At 48.9% G+C, this 17,329-nt stretch overlaps 1 protein-coding gene and 1 long non-coding RNA gene across 2 annotated transcripts in view; one reads left to right on the forward strand and one right to left on the reverse strand.

Annotated features, from left to right (window-relative positions):
• Positions 1–268: 268 nt before the first annotated feature.
• Positions 269–17,329, forward strand: part of CCDC105 (coiled-coil domain containing 105) — a 36,689-nt gene continuing 19,628 nt past the window's right edge. Inside the window, exon 1 of the mRNA XM_037913569.2 lies at positions 269–946. The gene's annotated coding sequence lies outside the window, so the exon portion shown is untranslated. The remainder of the gene's footprint in view (positions 947–17,329) is intronic.
• LOC122463000 lies at positions 8,306–15,445 on the reverse strand. Its single transcript, XR_006285923.1, has 3 exons — positions 15,304–15,445; positions 12,092–12,094; positions 8,306–8,317 (listed from the first exon to the last, which is right to left on the reverse strand). It is a non-coding gene; the product is annotated as an uncharacterized LOC122463000 (long non-coding RNA).

Below are 17,329 nucleotides of genomic sequence, written 5' to 3' on the forward strand. Positions count from 1 at the left end.
CCATGCAAAACACGCTGGGGGGGAAGAGGGGACTCCAACTCACTTGGCCCCTGTCCTCAGCAGCTGGGCCTGTATGGTGTTGAGTGACTAAGGGGGGATTTTCCCTTGTTATGCTGTATGTGAGCCCATGTGAATCTTACTGTTTTGCATGAATGCTGTGTGTGACTTTTGCTGCGGCTGCTCTAGCTGCCTGCTGGGGCTGCCCCTTTGTAACCTGAGACCCAGGAGGAGGATGAGATCAGGTGACTCTTGGCCCATGAAGCGAGACAAAGGCTGGAGGAGGAGCAATGGACAGGGCAGCGGCCAGGCAGCCGGAAGCGAGTCAATCTCGACTGGCTTGGGGTGCAGGGGGAGGGCCAGTGCCCTGGCTCTGGGCTCCCCTCCCCGCAAGATGGACTTGGCTGAAAATCACTGATTTCTGTGCTAACAAGTTCTGCCCTACGCTGTGTTCCTGCTGTCTAATAAACCTTCTGTTTTACCAGCTGGCTGTCAGTCACGTCTGACTGCGGAGTTGGGGTGCAGGGCTCTCTGGCTTCCTCAGGAGCCCCGCCCGGGCAGACTTGCTGTGGGAAGTGCACTGTGTGGAAGGGGATGCTGAATACACCAAGGTCAGACCCAGGAAGGTCGAAGCTGTGTGATCTTCTTGCCCTGGAGACAGTCTGCTCAGAGAGAGGAGGCTCCCCCAGAGTCCTGACTGGCTTCATATGGAGTAGTTCCAGAGCATCGCCCCAGTGACTCCATAACAGGGTGGCCCACCGTTTTCCCAACCAGGCTCTCGCAGGCAGCCACGGAAGCTACATGAAGCAGCAACCTGGAGCGGCCAGCTTCAGCCGTGTGAGAAGCGGCTCCTTCCCGCTCCCCCCCCGGGCCCAACTGCCAGAGACAGGGACCAAACGTGCTGGGAGTCAGGCACAGTGGGAGAAGGACACAGCCCCTCCCCTTGCAGGTAACATGCGGTGGGGAGAGCATGGCAGCCCTGGGCTGGATGCAGGGCAGGGGGGTTGCTGGACTGAGGAGACACATGGGATGGAAACATGTCCTCACCTTTAGATTGTGGCCTCGCAGTACCAGAAGGCAGGAGTCATCTATGTCCCAGGGTCTCTGCCAATCTGACCCGGGGAGATATTCCTTCCCAACCCCAAATATGGCGATCAGTTTGACCCTGAGCAGGTGGGCAAGACCCACCAGCCAGACACCTGGGGAAGAATTCTCTGTAGTAACTCAGAGCCCTCCACATCTAGTGCCCCATTTCCAGCGGTTGGAGATATTTGTCCTTAGTAATTACAGATCGGCTCCATCCTTAAATATCACCCACACATACATCTCGCCATGACTGGGACAAGCCTTGGGCTCCTGGCTGTTGGCGGAGAACTCACACACTGCTCTCTGATGCACTGTAATGTCGACAGAACAGGAGTACTTGTGGTAGACAGCAGACCCAGGAGATCAGGGTAGCCTCTCTGTTCTCTGCCAGGTGGCACCATGACGTCTCTGGGTCACTGAGATGCCTAGCACAGCTGGGTGTATGGAGCCCCGATCTCCCATGGAGCTCCTGCTGCCAAGGGATCACGACCACAGCGGAAAAGGATTGGGACTCTATGCTTAATGGAGCTCTGTGGCCGAGGGGGGAACCTGGAGCTCCAGACTTCCCTGCTGGCCTCAGTGCCATCAGCTGATTCAGACTGTTCTTCTGCGGAAAACCGGTGTGGGGAGAAAACAAACGTGGGTCCTGGGAAATGTCTGTTTGACATGGGAAAGTCTGACTTTTCCTTAGAAACCTCAAATGCCCCAAACCCTTCTGTTTGGAAATGCTGTGGCGATGCACCCTGAGTGGTGTAGCTTGTGCTGCCTTTCTTCTCTCTGGGCAGGGCTCCCCATCCAGATTACACCCCGCAGCATGCACCACGCATCTCATCAGGAGTGGATGCATCATGGGAGATGCCATCTGGCCAGAGAGCCCAGCAGTACAGGAGGCTGGGAACACGCTCCTGAGGCACCACCCCTGCACTTCCCAATCAAAACATTTCCCATGTCCAGTTGTCTCCAAAAATTCAAAGTGACAAAAAGCCCCATTCCCCCACATGCTCTGGCGGGGGGCTCCTGCGGGCATCCCTGGGAGGTTGGCACAGAGTTCTCCAGTGTTGATATGCACTGGAGTGTCAACCCATGATGACTTCAATTTTCCGTTCTTGCTGTATTTCATGCCCCTGCTCCTGGAATCTCTCTCGGGCAGATAGCACAACAAAGGGCGTTCTGCTGAAGTGCAAGCTTTTGGTGCCAGTGTTTGACCTGCTGCTCTCTTCAGCCAGCTTGACCTGCCAATACCCAGACTGAGCATCTAGCACACCGAATACGCTGGCTGTGGCTGGCCTGTGAGCAGGGTCACTGAGGCTGGTGTGTTCCTGCATTATTGCTTTGCTTAGGTCTCAAGGGGCTACGCATATTCACACCACACCCATGTTTTGGGCTTTTTCCTGTTGCAACCATCAAGTTAACCCATCCCAAAGGTTCCCCCGCCTCTTCAGTTATACCCAGTTGCTCTATACACTGGAGCCCTTCTCTGCTTTGGGCATCACTGTTCATGGCAGGCGTGGGGCTGCATGCCCTGCTGGCACTGCACTGGTAGATCGCTTGATTTTGCAATATCCTGGTAAACATCCCAACCCTTCTGTGACACAGTGTGAGTGTTCGGTAATATTTTTATGAAGCCGCAGTGTGCCTCAGTTTCCCTCTGCACTTTGCATTGTGACCCAGTGGTTGCAAAAGAGTTAATGCTGCTCTACTGGGAAGCTCTTGGAAGCAGATAGGAACAATCCAGAAAAGCTCTCATCACAGCTTGGCTGGCTCGTCACGGTGCTGGCTTGGCTAGAGTGGCCCTATGGCTTAACCTCTGCCTCTCTGGGCTAACCCAAGTGTGACGGGTTTGGTCACAAAAACCCCCTTGGGACTGTTACCTGTGTGACAGAGTAGGGAGTATTAACCTAGTAATATTGCATGGGAGTTTTACTAGTTTACTATCTGCATTGATACTAGATGGTGATGGGGAAATAAGGATGTGACTTCACTGAGGGATGACACTTGATGGCCAGCATGTAAAGGATGGCGGCTGCCCTTCGTAACCTGAGCCCAGGAGGGGATTAGGGCCAGGTGACACCTTCTGCCTGGGAAACTGGACAAAGGCTGGAGAAGGAGCCGGGGGTGTGCGGCTGGGTGAGGCTGCTGGAGGGAGTTTTCAGTTTGGAGCTGGCTAGGGAGACAGCGGGGAGGCCCTGAACCTGGGTCTGGGCTCCCCACCCCCCAAGATGGACCTGACCAAGGGGTCCTGTTTTCTGTACTTACAAGCTCTGTTTTAGACTGTTCCTGTCATCTACTAAACCTTCTGTTTTACTGGCTGGCTGAGAGTCATGGGTGAATAGCAGGAAGTGCAGGGTGCAGGGCCCTGACTCTCCAACATTTTGTGACAACCTGATGTGCTGAGACTACCTCTGAGCCCGTTTTCTTTGCCAGTTTGGGACTCGAGAACCCTGTCTTGTTGAGCCAGACATGCCAGCCTGCTGCAAACTCAGACCCAGGGCCTGAACCACGCCCCCAAAGCTGCAGAGTTAACTGAAAACAGCTCAGCAAGTACTCCTGTCTCCAGCACCCAGACACCCAGCTCTCAATGGGATCCAAACCCCAAATAAATCCGTTTTACACTGTATAAAGCTTATACAGGGTAAACTCACAAATTGTCCACCCTCTATAACACTGATAGAGAGATATGCACAGCTGTTTGGTCCCCCAGGTATTAATCACTGACTCTGGGTCAATTAATAAACAAAAATGATTTTAAGTATAAAAAGTAGGATTTAAGTGGTTTCAAGTAATAACAGATGGAACAAAGTAAGTTACCAAGCAAAATAAAACAAAACATGCAAGTCTAAGCCTAATACATTAAGAAACTGATTACAGATAAATCTCACCCTCAGAGATGTTCCAATAAGGTTCTTTCACAGATTAGACTCCTTCCTAGTCTGGGCCCAATCCTTTCCCCTGGTACAGTTCTTGTTAGTTCCAGAAGGCATCTTAGGTGAAAAGCAGGGGATTTTGTATGACTGGGGCTCTTTGTTCTTTTATAGCTTTGGCCCAAGGCAGGAATCCTTTGTCTCTCTGGGTCCTCACCCCTCCTTCTAAATGGAAAAGCACCAGTTTTAAGATGGATCCCAGTATTAGGTGACATGGTCACATGTCACTCTAAGACCTCCTTCTTCATTACCTTCATTACATAGGAAGACATGCAGGTAAACAAACCCATTCACAGGTCATTGATTCTGAAGCACCCTTAATGGCTTCCACTTAATATGTTTACATCAGTAATGCAGGTTTATATCTTATCCTACTAACTCCAGACATAGAAATAATGCATGCAAACAAATGGGATGAACACACTCAGTAGATCATAAGCTTTGTAATACCGTACAAGAGACCTTTTGCATAAAGCATATTCCAGTTACATCATATTCACACTTACAAACATATTTTTATAAAGCATACGGAGTGCAATGTCACACCAAGGATTTCCGTTGCTGCATCCAGTGACTAATAAATGGGTCCTTCTTTTGCAGAAGCCACTGGTATCACTGCAAATACTTTCTGAGAGTGTCATGCAGTGGAGGGGCCCAGTTCAAGCCTCCGGCAAAACTCCAGCTTGGCCGGATTCGCCGCAGGGAGCCCTGGAGAGAGAGAGGGATTGCTGGTGCTGACAGCCCAGTCCAGGAGTCTTGGAGGCATGGCCCTGCCCCTGTGGAGCTGTGGGGGTCCTTGAGGCCTGGCCGCCTATCGGGGTCACTCCCAGCAGACTCGTGACAGGCTGGGGCATATACCAGACCCTGTGGATCCATAATACCTTCAAACGCAGCAGGAAATCTTTCCTCAATTTCCTCTGCTGCAATATGTCCTTTCACGGATTCCCCTGACCTTGGGTCACATAACAATTTTAAAGGCATCAGTCCCAGTATTGGTGTCGCTGGTGTGTTTGTTGCACAGAAATCTAGATTTGGGCATTTCCCCTTATACCTGCTGCGATGCAGGTAAGTCACGGGCCAGCTCTGGCCAAGGCCTAGGCATCCGCTGAGAACTGACAGACTCCCCGCTGGAAGCCGGGCCAGCCCATGTGTGTGAGCATGTTGTTCAAAGCAGATGTTAAGAGGGAGAAGGATGTTTTTAATGCTTAAATGTCATTAAAAACTGGTGGGATGTTGCATGCATGTTTTGCACTTTGTTGTGCCCTGTTAGAATGTGATAGCAAACGTTTGCATTGCATATACCCTTGTAACTAATGTGATGTCTGCTCTAGCACTTTTGTTGGTAAAACTACCGACATAAGTGGAATGTGGAAAGGAAAAAAAAATTTAAAAGGAAAGTGCTAATTCCTGCACCTGGAAAGCAAATGGTCATGAGATCAAAGAGCAAAGGCTCAGGCCATGTCTACACTTACAAGCTCACAGCGGCACAGCTGTACCGATATAGATGAGCCGCTGTAAGAATGCTCATTTAGCTGCATGATGCCGATGGGCAAGAGCTCGCCCATTGACATCATAAAACCAGCCCAACGAGCGGCGGTAGCTATATCTCCCACTGACGTAGCCCTGTCCATACGAGCGCTTATGCCAGTGAAACTTATGTCACTGAGGCGTGTGATATTTTCACACCCCTGAGCGACAAAAGTTTTGCTGACATAAGTGCTAGTGTAGACATGGCCTTAGTTAAGCATGCTCCTCCCCACCTTCCCTTTGAAGAAGGGACCTGTGTGGGAACTCTGCCAGCAGGTTGGGCTCTGTGATCAGAAGCTGTAAATATGGACACAAGGAAAAATTCGTCATCTCAGTACTGTTTGGCTTCCCACAGGGCAGAATAACCTGCCGAGAAGATGGAGCTCCCCAGAATCACTCTGGGTAGCCCGAAAGGACTCTCAAGAAACTGGCAGATTACTACATCTCTGCTACATTTTGAAACGATAGCCTGTGACTCACCTGTGTACATATTTGAACCTCAATCTCTCTCATTCTTTTTACTCAGCTAATAAACCTTTAGCACGTTTACTATAGAAGTGGCTCCCAGCCTTGTCTTTGGGATGAGATCTGGTATGCTCATCGACCTGTTTGAGTGACTGGTCTCCTGGGACTCGGTGTAACCTGGGATATTTGTGATTCGTGGAGTAAGTGGCCATTTATTACATAGGCCAGCTTGCCTAGGTAGCAAGCTAGACCGGCATGTCTAAGGTGGGCTGTCTTGGACTTTGTTATAAGATGACTGTAGTACTTTGGGATTCACATTTGTCACTGGCTTGGCGAAATCTAATTATGGAACACATCGCCAGTTTGGGGGGGTGTGCCCTGCTTCTGACAATCTGCCCTGAGCCAGGAGCGGCGGAAACGCCCTAAAAGTGTGTGGGGGGAGGGGGCGCAGAGGTGCCCGAACCATGGCCCCACCTCCCCACGCTAGGACATCCACCGAGGCCCCACTCCTGTACCACCTCTTCCCCCGAGACCCACTCCCGCTCCACCTCTTCTCCCTAAGACTCTGCTCCCCTCTCGCTCCTCTCCGCCCTCTCCTACCCATCACTCGCCCTCATGGCCGGTAAAAAGTGATTGGGCCATGGCCCCCTGGCCTCTCTTACCCTCCCCCCAGTTCCAGTGCCCCTGCCCTGAGCTAGGCACTCCAGACAGCGTGACACCTGCATTTAACTCTGCACTGTCCTGCTATGCAGAGAGGACACCCTCCATAGTCTGCCGGTCTCACTGAGCTGGCAAGGTTAGAGTCACGGAGTGGGCTAGACTTGTCCTATATTCGGTCCCAGGGATGCAGTTTGCTTGTGCCCCTGGGTTAGGGTGACCAGACAGCAAGAGTGAAAAATCAGGACAGGGGGTGGGGGGTAATAGGAGCCTATATAAGAAAAAGTTAAAATCAGGACATCTGGTCACCCTACCAGGGGTCAATGTCACATTTCATGGGTGTTTCTTCTGGTCCCATTGGGATAGTTACCTGTGCTTCCCCTGTCCTCTTCCTCCTTCTGTATCAGAGCTAAACAGGAAGCTGGGTCATTGGTGTGAAACTCCTCTCCTCAGAGGGGTGCTCCGGTTGCATGCCCAGCACTTTTCTGCTTGCCTGTGAGGTGTGGCTCCTGAAGAGCGGTTTGCTTTGCGGCTCTTCCCTAGCCTTGACTGCTGCACTGCACCGGTTGCAAACCTGGGTGTGTGTGTATGTGTGTGCATGTGTGTGGGTGTGTGTGCGAGTGAGTGAAAGGGGACCTGACAGTGTTCAGTCAGCTCTACTGATCAGACACCCAAAGTCCAGTTACTGTGGGCGGGGGAGGTGCTGGGTCATCACCCGCACCAGACCCTACTCAGCCAGGGCTGCCTGCTACCTGTGTCAGGCGGTTGCAGCTCCCAGCCCCAACAAAGCATGCAAGTCCCCCCTGACCTGGGCCAGGGAGGTGAGGTGGTGGGAGGAGAAAAGCAGCAAGTAATGGGGTAGGGAGGAGGGAAGAGGACTGGATGGGACAGAGTCTCAGGGGAAGAGGCGGGGCAGGGGCAGGGACTCAGGGGGAAGCGGTGGGGCAGGGGCGGTTCTGGCACTCCTGCTGTAGCGTCCAGTTTTTAAATATTACCAAGTTGGCAACCTGTGTGTGTGTGTGTCTGATTGATTGCTGGTTGTACCTCTCTGTTCATCATGTGCACATCTTGACTTGTGTTAGTAAGTGCTTGCACTTGCTTTTTGCATCATGCATGTCTCCTGTCCTCTGGCTATTCTAAAGGCTTCTCCTGATGTTAAATTGTCCTCCATTAGTCGTTTTTTTCTTGTATTTGAGTTTGATCCCATTCGGAGTCTGTCCTGCAGTGTGTCCTCACCGTCTGGCAAAGCGCCGTCTTTCATTCTCAGCCATAGCTGGGTTACCCACTCATAGGGTGACCAGACAGCAAATGGGAAAAATTGGGACGGGGTGGGGGGTAAGAGGTGCCTATGTAAGACAAAGCCCCAAATATCAGGACTGTACCTATAAAATCGGGACATCTGGTCACCCTACCCACTTATCAGTTGTTTCAACAGGCCCCTGGTAGAAAACTCTTCTTTGTATGGAGGTGTTTTTCTTTGGAAAACAATAGGCCTGAAAGAGCTTTTCTGGATTGTTCCTATCTGCTTCCAAGAGCTTCCCAGTAGAGACCCCTGCTCTGCAGATATCTTTGCCTTTTTATCCAGGACACATTACAAAGGGATTGGTTCTCCGGGCCGCACACCGCCTTTCTAATTCAGCTCCAGCAAACATCAGCTCCTTCTGCTTAGCCCGGTTCTGCGCTGTGCTTCTGGTCCTGCAGCCCCTATGCAGCACATTTCTTGCATTGTGTGGAAGGAAAGCCAGGGTCTGTTTCGGTTTTGTTCTGACTCCATATATTGCCCGTGGTGCAGACTGTTCCCAGGAATGGCGATCCACATGGGGCGGGGGGAACTACATAGGCTTTCAAACACACATTGTACACATGCTCGGAGACAGCCAGTGTATCAGACTCACTGTCGGTGCCTCTAGTGGAGAGATAGCACCCTGCATAGGCGCTGACTACATGGGTGCTCTGGGGCTGGGCCAGAGATGTGTCCACCATAAGATCCTTTAATGCTCTGCCAGGTGTGGCTGAGGTGAGCGTAAAAAGGTATGTTGCACACAGCAACACCTAGTGGCTGAGGAGTGTAATACATTTTAGCATTCCATTACATCTCTGTCTTTAAGTTTTACATTCCTACCATAAACGCTATTGACACTATCACATTGTCTTTGAAGTTCAGTAGCAATTAGTCAGTTAAGTGTCTCTGAATCGTACTGGCTTTCTAATTACACATCCCAAACACATAACAGCTTGGTTATCTGCCTGTCCATTGGTGGCAATGACTGGCTGTGGTCAGTCTGGAAGCCTTGAGTTTCCCTTTTCTTCATCTGCCATGTGTAGAGTTTGTTCTACCAATTGTTTCTTTCTGAGGTACACACTGTAGATGTTGATGGTTCCTATTGAACTCACCCTATCAGTCTCGATCACATACAATCTGGGCTTTAAATTCTTTTTTTTATGCAACTGGAGTTCTCCATCCTGTTTGACACCAAAACGGTCCAGACCCGGCAGTTCTCTAACTGAGGGATGTCTCCTGTAAAAGTGTTCGAAAACTCTTAAGCCTTTTTATCCGATTTGGCTGCTCTCTTCATGTCTGGCCACTTTCGAGATAGGTACTTTTCCAAAGTCAAGACAGTAGTTCTGAGTTGTCTTCCCATCAGGAGTAGTGCTGGACTGCAACCAGTTGCTCTTGTTGGTGTTGATCTGTAGCTCAGAAGAGCAAGGAATGCTATAGGATTTTCTTGGCTGTCTGTACATTTCGCTCAGCCTATCCATTCCCTTGTGGGTAGTGTGGGCTGCTAGTAAGGTGATCAAAATCCTATTTCATTTGGAATTACTTGAATTCTGCTGCAGTGAATTGTGGTCGGTTGTCCATCATCAGATGTTCTGGAACACCGAACTAAGCAAAAGCACACTTCAGTTTCTTGATAACACTGTAACCTGATGTGTCTTTCAAGTACATTATTTCTATATACCTGGAAAAATAGTCCTCTGAATCTGCATAAATCTGCAGATAATCTCTTCCAAGGCCTGGCTGGTAGAGGTGTTGTGTTGTTGTGTTGGTCTGTTCGTTCGGCAATGTTCACATGCAGATACTTCATTGCATATGTCCTTCCTGGTGCCTGGCCACCATGCTGTCTGGTTGGCCTGTTCACATTTAGTCAATCCTTGATGTGCTTCAGGGATGAGGTTTAGGATTTGTCCTCTCATTTCATTTGGAATCACAATGCCATCACCTTTAATTGTGAGTTCATTTGACTCGCTTAATTTTCCGTGCACCACAAAGTAGTCTCTTGTCACTTCCTTAGTGTTCTGTCGATACTTGGGCCAGCCGCCCCTAGGGTAACTTAGAACTTCCTGAATCATAGACTATCAGGGTTGGAAGGGACCTCAGGAGGTCATCTAGTCCAACCCCCTGCTCAAAGCAGGACCAATCCCCAACTAAATCTGAACTAAAACTGAAGTTGTGTGTCTGTCAAGGTTGCTTTTTGGAGCTGGTGAAGTCTCTTTTCTGACTCTGCTCTGTGTCCACAGCCTCCACATATGCCTTTACGTCATCTTCGAGCTCACAGGTAATTGAGTGTGATGCTGGGCTCCATGACCGGGTGTCTGCTACCACCAGATTCTTCCCAGGAACTTAATAAGTAATTGGGTTAAATCTCATTAACCTTAGCAACAGACATGGCAGTGCTTGATCCAGGTCTGTTCCACTGATGAGGGTTACAAGCGGTTTATGGTCTGTTATCAGTGTGAAAGAATCCAACCCACACAGATATCTGTAAAAGTTCTCACATGCCCATATGCATGCCAGGCATGCTTTTCAATCGGTGCATACACTTGTCTGCTGCTGTGAGCATGTGAAAACCAAATGCAGCTGGCTTCTGCTCAGATCCATGTTGTTGCAACAATACAACACCCAGGCCATAGCTTCTTGCATCCGCATTGACCCTGGTGAGTCTGTACACATTGCAGTACTTGAGAACTGGATGGTTTGAGATAATTTCTTTTACCTTTTTGAAGGCAATGGCTTGATTTGGCCCCGATAACCAAGACATGTTGGACTTTAACAGCTCATTCAGTGGCTGGGGGGCATGGATCAGCATTCATGTCATGCTCCCCGTCAGTACCCAGCCTGGGCCAGGGAAGCTAATGATTCAACCAGTGGAACAAATTCAGTGATGAACCCTGGTCACGTGCCACCGGAGGCACATCGTGCATATGCTAAAAACATTGAGTGGGTTTGTCACTATAGAAAGTTCTGGTAGGTATCGACCAAGGTAATTTACCATCCCCAGTACATCTCAGTTTTGATGCGTTAGTTGGTGCATTCAATTCTCAGATTGCTTTTACTTTCTCATGGCTAGGACTATGAACCCCCAATACAGATAGAGGTGCAAAACTGTTTTCAGGCTCTCTGCACAGGAACTATTGCAGAGAAGGATTTGGAAGAGCCCTCTGGGAGAAGGGATCAGAAGAAGACCCCATCAGCTGAAAGACATGGGATGCATTGTGCTAGGCATGGGGGTTCTATGATCACGACTCCCAAGAGAAGGAGATGAGTAGTGGTGGTTGGGGACTCCCTCCTAAGCGGGACGGAGTCATCCATCTGCCAACCAGACTGGGAGACTCAAGAAGTGTGCTGCTTGCCTGGAGCTAGAATCCAGGATGTGATGGAGTGTTTGTCGAGACTGATCAAGACCTCGGCCCACTACCCCTTCCTACTTCTCCACGTGGGCACCAATGATACTGCCAAGAATGACCTTGAGTAGATCACTGCAGACTACATGACTCTGGGAAGAAGGATAAAGGAGTTTGAGGCACAAGTCGCGTTCTGTCCATCCTCCCTGTTGAAGGAAAAGGCCCAGGTACGGACCGTCGAATTGTGGAGGTGAATGCATGGTTATGCAGGTGGTGTTGGAAAGAGGGCTTTGGATTCTTCGACCATAGGATGCTGTTCCTGGAAGAAGGATTGCTAGGAAGAGATGGGATCCACCTAACGAAGAGAGGGAAGAGCATCGTTGCAGGCAGGCTTGCTAACCTAGCGAGGAGGGCTTTAAACTAGGTTCACCAGAGCATGGTGACCTAAGCCCAGAGGTAAGTAGGGGAGTGGGATACTGGAAGGAAACACAAGGAGGAGGGTACTGTTACCCAAAATTGGGCCAGCTAGTAAGCTTAGGGAGAACTAATGACCCATCAGAATTTGGCAGAAAGCAGCATGTTTATTATACTGATAGCTAAGCTCAAAAGAAGGGTGGGGGTGTCACACTTACACTCTCATACTCACGCTCCCAGGACAGGCATGGCACTGGAAATGTCAGGATCCTTCAAGGTAAATGTCCTACAGCACAGCGATGGACGGTGCAATGAAAGTAAGACTTCCTGAGGCACGATGGAATGCAACACGGTGAACCACTGGCCAGGTAGTCCGGGCAAAGGGCCTTCACGGGAGGTACAATCTTGTGAGTGCACTCCCGAGTACATGGCCCCATCCCCTTTTAAGGACCTGCTCCTCATGGCCTGTGACTAGAGATGACTTGGCCACGGCTGGTTGGTCACACTCCACCTCGGGCAGTGTCCATGCACTGGGCATGTGATCATTGTCTAATCAGAGTCCCAGACACCTTGTCTACCTGGGAGCTCTTCTGATCTTCCAGCTTCTCAAGCAGCCCATTCATCCCACAAGCATTCCAGGAGGGAGGGGGAGGGAGAAAGCCACTTCACAGGTATTCAAAGAGGGAGGGGAGACAAAAAGGTGGGGGAAAGTGTAAAAGACCTTTTGGACCTACAGGTTATACAGAGCATAGTCATACAGAGCATACGGATCACTGCTGCTCCTACAAGAGGTACAAGATGGGAAGCCTCCTGATTCATATTGAGAAAGTAGGGCAATTGGCTAGTTATCTTAGGTACATGTACACGAACGCAAGAAGCCTGGGAGACAAGCAGGAAGAATTGGAAGTCCTGGCACAATCAAGGAACTATGATGTGATTGGAATAACAGAAACCTGGTGGGGCAGTTCACTTGACTGGAGCACTGTCATGGATGGGTATAAACTGTTCAGAAAGGACAGGTAGGGGAGGAAAGGTGGAGGAGTTGCATTGTATGTAAGAGAGCGGTATGATTGCTCAGAGCTCCAGTTTGAAACTGGAGAAAAGCCTGTTGAGAGTATTTGGATTAAGTTTAGAGCGAGAGCAACAAGGGTGATGTTTCAGAGTAGCAGCCATGTTAGTCTGTATTCGCAAAAAGAAAAGGAGTACTAGTGGCACCTTAGAGACTAACCAATTTATTTGAGCATAAGGGTGATGTTGTGGAGGGCGTGTGCTATAGACCACCGGATCAGAAGGATGACATAGACGAGGCTTTCTTCGGACAACTAACTGAAGTTTCCAGATCACAGGCCGTCATTCTAATGTGAGACTTCAATCACCCTGATATCTGCCGGGAGAGCAATATAGCAATGCATAGAAAATCCAGAAAGTTTTTGGAGAGTCATGGGGACAACTTCCTGGTACAAGTGCTGGAGGAACAGACTAGGGACTGTGCTCCTCTTGACCTGCTGCTTACAAACAGGGAAGAATTGGTAGGGGAAGTAGAAGTGGGTGGCAACCTAGGCAGCAGTGATCATGAGATGTGTTAGGGGGCTTATTCCTTCACCCACTTACTTCCCTGGTCCTTCTCGCATGAACAGAGAGCAACAATACCCAAAGTCCAAAGGTGCTAACAATTCGATGTTTATTGGGGTGAACTTCCAGCAAGCATGATTCCAGTTTCCTTCCTTAGTGTCCCCCTTTCCAGCTCTGACACCACAGAGCCTTACCTGTGTCCCTGTTCCCATTCCTGCCCTTTGCTAAACATGATTCCAATTTCCCCACCCCCATTCCCTGTTCCCATTCCCCCCCCCCACACACACTCACTTCCTGATTGACTGCAGACTATATAGTAAAACTTGAGTTCTGCTTAGCTATACCTTAACCTGTCATTTTCCTGAAATTTAACTAACCAATCCTAACATATTGTAATAGGATTATGTAACCAATTATATCCCACCACCTTAATTAGTTTACACCCAGCAAAATTAATTATACAGCAGACAGGAACAATCACAGAACCAGACAGAGATTATACAGACAAACCATAGGGAAATGACAGGTTTCAGAGTAACAGCCGTGTTAGTCTGTATTCGCAAAAAGAAAAGGAGTACTTGTGGCACCTTAGAGACTACCCAATTTATTTGAGCATAAGCTTTCGTGAGCTACAGCTCACTCCGATGAAGTGAGCTGTAGCTCACGAAAGCTTATGCTCAAATAAATTGGGTAGTCTCTAAGGTGCCACAAGTACTCCTTTTCTTTTTGTGAATACAGACTAACAAGGCTGTTACTTTGAAACTTGTCAGACAGGATGCTATCAAACTAAGTTTCCTTTTACATCTTCTAGGCACTTCCCTTTCTCTGGAGGTGATAGGCATTATCAGGACAGGATTGTATTCCTAACAGCCCAATAGAACCTGATTTCAATGTGACGGGTTTGGAATGTGAGGATGTGACCGTTCACTTCCCGGCTTATGGCTGCCTCTGCTGCTTAGCCAAAGGCCTTAGCCTAAGCACAGGGCCTCAGACTGTCACAGTGAGAGAAGGACCTTACATTGGCAGACAGTGATTTTGATTCTTTCTTTTATAACTCTAGAACTAGCCAAGTGATAAGAATACACCTAAATTCTTAGAGTATAGGCGTTTACAGACAGGCCTGCATATCTATATCCTAACAAGATGATTGAGTTCAGGATCCTGACACAAGGAAGAAAGGAGAGTAGCACAATACGGACCCTAGACTTCAGAAAAGCAGACTTAGACTCCCTTAGGGAACTAATGAGCAGGATCCCCTGGCAGGCTAATATGAGGGGGAAAGGAGTCCAGGAAAGTTGGCTGTATTTTAAAGAAGCCTTATTGAGGATGCAGGAACAAACCATCCCAAAGTGCAGAAAGAATAGCAAATATGGCCGGTGACCAGCTTGGCTTAACAGTGAAATCTTCGGGGAGCTTAAACTCAATAAGGAAGCTTACAAGAAGTGGAAATTTGGACAGATGACTAGGGAGGAGTATAAAAATATTGCTAGAGCATGCAGGGGTGTAATCAGGAAGGCCAAGGCACAACTGGAGTTGCAGCTAGCAAGGGATGTGAAGGGTAACAAGAAGGGTTTCTACAGGTATGTTAGCAACAAGAAGAAGGTCAGGGAAAGTGTGGGACCCTTACTGAATGGGGGAGGCAACATAGTGACAGATGATGTGGAAAAAGCTGAAGTACTCAATGCTTTTTTTGCCTTGGTCTTCACAGACAAGGTCAGGTCCCAGACTGCTGCACTGGGCATGTCATAAATATAAAGGGAAGGGTAACAACTTTTATGTATGCAGTAACATAAAATCCCTCCTAGCCAGAGGTACAGACAGAGGTACAGAATCATTTTACCTGTAAGGGGTTAAGAAGCTAAATAACCTGGTTGGCACCTGACCGAAAGACCAATAAGGAAAGAAGATACTTTCAAATCTGGGAGGGGGAGGGGGGAAGAGAGAGGTTTTGCTTATGCTCTCTTTGTTTGTTCCCCCTGGATAGAGAGAGAGAGAGAGAGACCAAGCAGGTAAACCATCTCTTGAAAAGATACCTTGAAACGATACATCTAAAATGACAGAAATTGTAAATAATAGCAAGGAAATGCATTAGATTATCTTCTGTTTTAGCTTGTGAATTTTCCCTATCCTAAGAGGGAGGTTTATTCCTGTTTTTGTAACTTTAAAGTTGAGCCTAGAGGGGAATCCTCTGTGTTTTAAATCTTTTATTACCCTGTAAAGTTACCTTCCATCCTGATTTTGCAGGTGTGATTCTTTTACTTTTTTCTTTATAATAAAGTTCTTCTTTTAAGATTGCTCTCACTCCGAAGTCGGTGCCTATACAAGGAGCCGAATATTAACTTCTGAAGAGCCACATGTGGTTCCGGAGCGACAGCTTGGTCACCCCTGACCTAGACAAATTGGAGGATTGGGCCAAAAGAAATCGGATGAGGTTCTACAAGGACAAGTGCAGAGTCCTGCACTTAGGAAGGAAGAATCCCATGCACCGCTACAGGCTGGGGACTGACTGGCTAAGCAGCAGTTCTGCAGAAAACTGGGGATTACAGTGGATGAGAAGCTGGATATGAGTCAGCAGTGTGCCCTTGTTGCCAAGAAGGCCAAAGGCATATTGGGCTGTATTAGTAGGAGCATTGCCAGCAGATTGAGGGAAGTGATTATTCCCCTCTACTCGGCACTGTTGAGGACACACCTGGAGTACTGTGTTCAGTTTTGGTCACCCCACTACAGAAGGGATGTGGACAAATTGGAGAGAGTCCAGCGGAGGGCAACAAAAATGATTAGGGGGCTGGGGCACATGACTTATGAGGAGAGGCAGAGGGAGCTGGGGTTATTTAGTCCGCAGAAGAGAAGAGTGAGGAGGGATTTGATAGCAGCCTTCAACTACCTGAAGGGGGATTTGCAGCAGCATGCTGATGCAAAAGCACCTAATTAGCCCCTGCCCAGTCAGCTCCAATCAGGGGAAACAGATTGGGGCTGATGGAAAAGGCCTGATGCTGGCCTGACAAGCCAAGGGCTGTAAAGGCTGGGAGGGAGCCAGAAGGTAGGGGGGGCAGCCAGGGAGGGAACTGGAGGCCTCCTAACTGAAGGCTGACTCTGCCTATAAAAGAGGTTGAATAATCTTGTAAAGCTTGTAAATAGATAGACACTGGTGGTGGAATGACTGTAGGTAAATAAAGACAGGGTGTTGCACAACTCTGAAGCCAATCTGAGCCTTATTGGCGGCAGCAAGCGGGCCCCAGGAAGAGGGGTGGGGCAGGGACCCTGTTACACGGTTCCAAAGAGGATGGATCTAGACTGTTCTCAGTGGTGAGAGATGACAGAACAAGGAGTAATGGTCTCAAGTTGCAGTGGAGGAGGTCTAGGTTGGATATTAGCAAACACTATTTCACTAGGAAGGTGGTGAAGCACTGGAATGGGTTACCTAGGGAGGTGGTGGAATCTCCATCCTTACAGGTTTTTAAGGCCTGACTTGACAAAGCCCTGGCTGGGATGATTTAGTGGGTGTTGGTCCTGCTTTGAGCAGAGGATTGGACTGGATGGCCTCCTGAGGTCTCTTCCAACCCTAATATTCTATGACTGAGTCCATCTTTGTTTATTGCCTGTCCCAAAAACTCAGTCTGGGGTAGGTGGAAAATGCACTTTTCCTTGTTTAGCTTCCATTCGGACTCGCTGGTTAGGGTTAGAACTTCATTGAGAGTTTTGTGGTCTTCTTCCATCGAAGACCCATATATATCTTCTTCCATCGAAGTCCATGAAAACTACAACTCCATTTGTATTGGTTAACAGTTCTGCCATCTTCCTTGGGAAAATTTCAGGTACCCCAGTAACCCCAAAAGGCCATCTTCTAAAGCAAAATCTCTGAGAGGCTGTAAGAAATTTAGTCAGCTGAACACTTTCTTTGGCTAAAGGAATTTGCGAGCTTGGAGAATACTGTCGTTCCTTTCACTCTGAGGAGGAAGTCACCCCATGTCGGGAGGATATTATTTTCTCTTACAATAGCTTTGGTGCTGGGGCCCGGGCCGGAGGAGGTCAGTGACTGTTGCTGGGGTCAGGGAGGGGTGTCACTC

This window comes from Chelonia mydas, chromosome 14, assembly GCF_015237465.2.
Source record: "Chelonia mydas isolate rCheMyd1 chromosome 14, rCheMyd1.pri.v2, whole genome shotgun sequence".
Lineage (NCBI taxonomy): Eukaryota > Metazoa > Chordata > Testudines > Cheloniidae > Chelonia > Chelonia mydas.